Source organism: Gossypium arboreum, chromosome 11 (assembly GCF_025698485.1).
Source record: "Gossypium arboreum isolate Shixiya-1 chromosome 11, ASM2569848v2, whole genome shotgun sequence".
In the NCBI taxonomy this organism is placed as follows: domain Eukaryota; kingdom Viridiplantae; phylum Streptophyta; class Magnoliopsida; order Malvales; family Malvaceae; genus Gossypium; species Gossypium arboreum.
Genome location: NC_069080.1, coordinates 117,991,106 through 117,998,320, shown reverse-complemented (window position 1 = coordinate 117,998,320; position 7,215 = coordinate 117,991,106).

Sequence of the window (7,215 nt, the reverse complement as noted above, 5' to 3'; positions counted from 1 at the left end):
GTTCCTTTCGATTATTCCTTTTGATTTATTGATTTCTTGATTTTTATGCCCAATTTCTCATTGTTTTACTATTCAAGATTGATAGTGGTGTTTGACTGAGAAGATTTCAACTTGGTTCGTAAGTAAGTCTTGTATCCTTCTTTTTCGTTGTGGGTTTTTGTTGTCTTTATCGTTAGTTTTCAATTATTAAGGTGTAGTTGGTGTGGTGTACCATTATTAACAGATTGATTTGTTTTAGGTGAGGTTCGCGAGGCAAGTAACTCATCGGCAAATTAAGATTTGTGTGGGTGTTGTTCGCGTTTAAGGGTAAGTGATTATTTGTTGTTTAAGGGCTGTTGATTGATGAAAATAGCTTTGATTAGCGTTGTTTTTTCCAATTGGTCATTTGGGTTGATAAATCTTAATTACTAATTGGTATTAATTGTCAATTTAGGTACTGGAACAAGTAAGTTTTGAGCTCTTATTGCAAAATTGAACCAGGTGAGTACCGAAAATATGAAAAAATAGCAATCAGCGAAAGCCAGAAAAATTCACTGTCGTCGCCATACGGCCGTGTGGTAGGCCATGTGTCATACACAGTCGTGCGAAAAACTGTGTGCCAGGCCGTGTGACAAACTCTGAAATTTTCCCTAAGGCTTTCTGTAGGGTAGGTATGTGAGTAAATGTATTGAAAAACATGAAATCTTAACACCTGCTAGTATAGTATCTGCTATTGTAAGAGTAACTAAGGTGTTGAATGACAAATAAACCCCAAATATTTATGTTAAATATAAGATTTGTATATGATATGTTATGCATGTAAAATTATAGCATGCATAATTTCTGCTCTGAATTTGTATGATATTTAGTATATTTGGTATCTAAATCTAGGTTGGGTTGTAAATACCATGTGGAGGAAGTGATTTTGTAAAAAGGCTATAAATAGCCTATTGATCCGGCAGCTTGGCTGCAACTGTACTGTAAAGTGTCCTATTGACACTAAGTGGTGTGTAAGGATGGATGGGTGTTTTATACCCATATAGTGTGTTGGGATGATCGAAGATGGTGTGTAGCAGTTGGGGGTAGGATTATATGTCATATATGTTCTGTTATAAATTTGTTTTTGATTAATCTATCAAATATGCATCTAACTGCTTTAAGTTTTCAATATATACTGAGTTTTAAAAACTCATTCTCTGTTTGTCTGTCACTTTCAGGTAATTCACAGACTTAGGCCGGTCGCTGCGACGGGAGCTCAACTATATTAGTAATCCGTTCCTTTTAACTATTTTAAATTGGGTTTAAGTGTTTTGTAAAATCTGGATTGTTTGGACATTTTGGGACTATTTTGGTTTTGGATTTTATTTTTGATTTTTGCATGATACTGTTAAAACGATTTATCAAAAATATTTGTTTTCAAGCAAACAATCAATTTCAAGAAAACAAACTTGGTTTTCCAAAATATAATAATCTAAGAATTTCCGCTGCAAAGTATTTGTTTTGTTTAGGAAATATAAACAAGCAACGTTTTTCAATTAAAAAGTTATGTCAAATACGTTTTCTAATAAAATGAGTTTTTAAGTAACAAAAGTTTTCGATGTGTGTCATAATATGTGAAAACTGGATTTACAACTGTATTATGTAGCATTTCCAGATCAAGCCATAACAGCTAAGCCGGGTTTGGGGTGTTACAAACATTATTAATATATATACATACACACACAATTGACGAAGGTAATAAAGTGTTCATAATAAAATTAAAATGTATAAAAATATTAAAATAAAACTTTATCTAAGTGGCAAATTAAAAGTGTTACTAATATAATTAGTTTCGGTTCAAATTCTACCATACACATTTTTATTACTTTTTTAAATAATAAGACTAAAGTACTCTTGAATAATAGATCTTATTTTAATTATAGAAGGACATTTTGTAATTTTTCTAATTGAGTTGGTGACCTAGTTGAAGGAGATACAAACTCATCGAAGAGCTTAAATATTAGTATATATGATAAAATAACTTTTTATTATTTTCTAATTTTCACATATTTTTATTTTTCAAAAATATTTTTATAATTTTCAACCAAATATGTTTCTTCAATGTTTTCATTTTCCAACAAATTGAAAATGAGAATGACATATGTTTCATAAAACCAAATGGATCCTGACATATGTTTCATAAAACCAAATGGATCCTAACTTTCCCACCTTCCATTAAGGGAAACACATTGTCATGTTTGTAAGAAAGTAACTTCTAAGGGAAAGTTAAATTCTAAAGCAAGTAAATAAAATTTGACATACTAGATGTTGGAATTATTTTTCAATTGATTAATTTTCTTAGAAAGTGATCATTTTTCATCATACCGAACACTTACTAAGAGTAGAATGATTTGTATATGAAATTAATGAAAAAAAGAATGAGTTTATATAGAGGGCTTTAAGGGTAGTTTAATAATTTTAAATTCGAATTTGGAATCCCAAAATGCTGAAACCACCACTTGACAAGGCTTATTCATTTTTTCCGCTTTTACAAAGATTCACATGTTTTCTGCCTTGTTGAATCCATCGTTGAGCGTGGCAATAAAGATAAAATTTTTAGAGAATTGCTAAATGCCTATTGTTGGTTGAAACCGTCATCTAATGTGACGGGTTCAATGTTCATTCTTTTTTGCTTACAAAATTTATGTTGGATGTCATATGGTGAAAAAGATTACAACATGTGACGTCCAACCATTTTTTTTTTAAATAAATAGTGTGACATATGTCACATGTACTATGAATCCTCCATTTGACATGGTGGGATTATTATTGACAAGAGAAAATTTTTCTTATTTTTTAAATATTCATAAATTCATCCAATTTTTATAAATAATTATTTAATTTACTTAGAAAAAAAACCCTTAAAATGACTTCTTTTGCTCTCTATTTAAATTCCTAACATTTTCTCAAATGCGTTAAAGAATAGGTTTCAAATTTCCATTTGGGTAGTGTTTGGAAAGCCACTTAATAATTGAATTTGTTGCAAATGCTTGTAACTACACTAGGGTGTCATATTTGGGTAACCATTGTAATCGGTGGGTCCTATCAAATTGGGTGTAATTGGAGCCCTGATTACACTTTCCAATTCTTATGGAGGAGGGTGTGTAACGCCCCCAAAATATTTGTTTATATTTCTGTAATTGTTTGACACAAATCTGCATCAACTTTAGTGGTTAAGTGTTCTGGGTGTGTGAGAGGTTCCAAGTTCAAGTCTTGCATGTGGTGAATTTTGGTATTTTTTCTGACTCAAGTCTACTTGCTCTGTGGGCTTATTTTAAATTAGTTGTAAAACCATATTAGAATGAGTCTGCTGGTTTGAGTGGTAAGGGAGTTTGTGTGTTGAAGCTCTGTGTTTGAATTCTTGCGCGAGCATGGGTGATATTTTTGCTTAGTGTCGTGTCAGTGTTTCGGTGGAATGCAAAATTCTGAGAAGTTGGGTGTTAGTGGGGAGAAATCTAAGGGGTTATCTTATTTTCTTTTCTTTTTCGAAAATCCCTCTCCTTCTGACATTCTGTTTCTCCCATCACTTTGCCGAAATTCTTTTGGAATTTTCCTCTTCTTTTTCCTTTTTGTTTCCCTAATTATCTTTTCTCTTGGCGACGTGATTTACATTTATACGAGTTTGGTAAGTCTTTTATTTATATTGTTGTGGTTGTGTAATGAGTGATTAAGAATTTGATCTCTATTGCAATTGATGGTATAGGTGAAGGTTTCGAGCAATGAGACTCGTTTCTTTGGTTTAACAAGTGTTAACGAAAGTTCTTTGTCAGTGGTAAGCCAAGTTTCTGTTGGTTCTTTTATGTTGGAATCCGTTAATCAGTTGCTAAATCGATGTTGGATATTCTATTTTTAGGCTTTTAGAGGCTCGAGATTATTTTCGCGTCGAAATAATGCCAGGTGTGTACCTAAAATACAAAAAAAGAGGTTTCAACAAAAGCTGAAAAATGCCACTATTGATAGGGGTGTTCAATCGATTAGCCGACCAATTAACCAACCCGAAATAACATTAACCAAATTAACTGACCTTTCAAAATTTTTAACCGTTAACCGAACCGAAATTTTTTCAAAAAAATTAACAGAACCAAAAATTTTTCAGTTAATCGGTCGGTTAACCGAATTAACCGAAAATTATATGTTTTTTAATTTTTGGTTAAAATAAGTATAAAATTAACCGAATTATCCGAATTACCCAAATTAACTGAATTAACTGAATTATTTGTATAAAATTATATGTTTTTATTTTTATTTTTAGATTTTTATTTTATTTATTAAATTATTTGTAATTTTATGATTGGGTTGGGTAATTGGGTTAGGTTGGGTACTTGGGTTAATATATATTAGATTGGGTATTTGGGTTTATGTTGGATTGAGTTTGAGTGAATAGTGGGCTATTTATATATTATAATTTTATTTATTAATTTTTTTGGTTAAACCGAAAAAATTCGGTTAATTGACCGGTTTCAAACCGAATTAACCGTTAACCGAAAACTTAAAAAATTATTAACCGAACCCGTCAGTTAACCGACCGATAAATCGAATTCGGTCGGTTAATCGAATTTTTTTGGTTTTACCCGAATTTTACACACCTCTAACTGTTGATGCCACACGGGCGTGTGGTCACCTGTGTGATAGGCCGTGTGTGAGTATGCAGCCGTGTGATCGACAAAGGCATGGCCATGCACAGCATACAGTTGTGTGATGGCTTGAGTGTGGCCGTGTGGGCCACAAGGGCTAGGCCAAGTGGGGTGTGTGGGCCACACGGGCCTGTGGGACCATAAGGGCATGACACACGGGCGTGTCAATTATTGGGCCAGGCCGTGTGGGTCACACGGGCAAGACCAACCTGGGCGTATAGGCCACACGGACATGTGGGGCCATTATACTTAGATTTTCCGTAGGGTCTCACAGGTCATCCTAAACGATTGGAGGCTTACCGTAGGGTCGGTAAACGCTATCTAACCCTAAAACCAAGTGGTCTGTTAGACTGAAATGTAGTTATGGGCATGCCTATGTTTGTATATATGTTATCTGTTTACGAAAGCATGTTTAACATGATGTATCTGTTACTTCTGTATGTATATTCTGTTACTGTTATTGGGGTGGGATGATGTATTTTGGAGGAAGTGTTTTGAAAGGCAGATTATGCCTATTATTTGGCAGCATGGCTGCATTATATCTGTTATGTGTCTCGTTGGTACAACATGGTGTGTAGGGCTGGGTGGGTGTTTAAACCCCACATGGTGTGTAGGGATGGTCGGATATGGTGTGTAGAGGATGGGGGTAGGATATGTGGTTTTTGATTCTGATTTGTATGTTTGTATCTGTACCTGATATGGGCTTAGGCCTGAATATGCATCTGTGACTGATTCTAATTTTCTGGTTGTGTGCATGCCTAATTCTGTTGGGTTACACACTAAGTTTATGTAAACTCACCGCTTTTCTGTCCGTTCTGAACAGGTAATCCACAGAGTTAGGCGGATCGGTGCAGCGGATGACTCGACGGTGACCACTCGCCATAAACTATTTTATTTGGTTTTATAGTTTTATTTAAGTTTTGCATTAAGATTTGAGAGTACGTATTTTCTGGGACTGTATGGACTTTTAACTGTTGGTTTTGGTTTTGTTGCTCGATTTATGCATGCTTTACCAAAAAGTTTTCTTTTAAAACAACATGTTTCTAAACAAGGTTTTCTAAATCATGAACTGTTTTGCTAAAATAACACGATTTTTCGTAAGCTTCTGTTCTAAATGATTTTTAGGCAAATGGATTAATGTGTTGGTAATGAATACAAAAATTTAAGAGTTGGATAAACGTTTTTGAATTTGTTAAAAACAAATAAGAGCTAATAAACTAAAATGGTTTTATTGTGACGACTTAGTTTGTAAAACCCATTCCATGTGACATCGCCAGATCTGGCCATAAGGTCTTACAGGGTGAGAATTGAAATAATTATATAAGTAATACATATCAAAACCCAATTACATTATGATTTTTCAAACACTCATACGTGATTTAAATTTAAGAAACATTTTATATATAAGTTTAAGTTATAAAATTTATATTATGAGTATTGATACAATGTACAACAATGAGGAGAACATGGAGGGAACTATAGTGGTTTTGAGGAGGTTGATTCACCTCGAGAGGTGGAGAGTTAGAAGAGACAGAAGGACAAATAGAAAGATAAGAAGAAGGTTGAGGATGATAAGTGCTCAAAGGTTGCTAAGGAGGCTAAATATCCCCTTCTTATAATTGAGGAGAGTATTTGCAAGAGACGTCCTTTTGTCTGTTAGTGTGACGTGACAAGCTATTGTAGAAAGGTTGCCATTATAGAATACGTGCAAGACATGCATAATGGGCACTATTCTATTATGAGAGTAATATGTTGTTATGCTCAGGTGAGGCCCAATGGTCTTCAGAGGTGTGCTCACACTTAAGAAGTGTTCATACTTAAAAAGCGAGTGTCTGTCAAGATTTTTTACAAATTGGTGGACTATCCCTGAGAGTGGGTGTTACACCCCACACTTGATTTGATTGCCAGATCCGAGTATGAGATGTCATATTCATTGCCGGTGCAACTTAGACTATCTCATTACATAATCATGAAATTAAAATCATAACTATCATTCAAACCAATTTAATCACCAATCATATTTGCAATTACACATTCATAATGTCTAAGTTTCAAATTCATCAAAATACGTAGTTAAGAAAAGGTTAAATTTAATGTAAGGACTCAAATCCAAGCTCAACTATCAATTCTCAATGTTGTGTCTTGAGACAAGGGATTTCTTGTCTCGAGACAAACCTCATTTTAATTTAGGTATTTTAGTTTCAAAGTTTAAATTTCTCGAGACAATGAAGTTCATGTCTTGAAAAAAATATCCTCAAGTCTAGAGATTGTGTCTTGAGACAGGCCTCCTATATTTTCCTATTTTCGTTTCGATGTTTTTATGTCTCGAAACAATAGGTTATTGTCTCAAGACTTAGAGCAGAGCAAAAGTTATTAGCTTCAATGTGCCCTTTTCTTGAGACATCATACTCGGATTCGGTGGCTAGGTCAGGTGTGGGGTGTTAAAGCAAGTGGCCCAAGTTTTCCAGAAGGAAGCGAGTGGTCCAGATCCTTTGCCTAGACCGCCGGCCAAACGGAGAGTAGGGATTCGAAAAGCTAGTTATTGAGGTGTCTGGGCATAATC